This window comes from Antrostomus carolinensis, unplaced genomic scaffold (genome assembly GCF_000700745.2).
Source record: "Antrostomus carolinensis isolate BGI_N321 unplaced genomic scaffold, ASM70074v2 scaffold36598, whole genome shotgun sequence".
Taxonomy (NCBI): Eukaryota; Metazoa; Chordata; class Aves; order Caprimulgiformes; family Caprimulgidae; genus Antrostomus; species Antrostomus carolinensis.
This window is the reverse complement of record NW_010334288.1, coordinates 1-307: the sequence shown is the minus strand read 5'-3', so window position 1 is coordinate 307 and position 307 is coordinate 1.

The window sequence follows — 307 nt, the reverse complement described above, 5'->3', positions numbered from 1 at the left end:
CGCCCCTGCCACCGCCAGGCCACTCATCCAGCTGCCCTCCCCAGTGACACCACGTTGGGTAAGGGAGGAGGAGGGCAGCAGAGCCGTGCAGGAGGAAGCGTGTATTTCCCTGCAGCCTGCCAGCTCAGCCTGCCACGGCTCCCAGGAGCCAGGCTCCTCCTGGGGCAGGAAAACTAGGGCACACCAGAGACCAGCGAGCCCAGTTCTGCTTCCCAGGAAGCATCCCGGCACACACGCGGCAAGGGAGTCACGGGAAGCAGCAACAGCTCAAGTAATTGGGCTGGGTGCTGCAGGTCACAAGACCAGG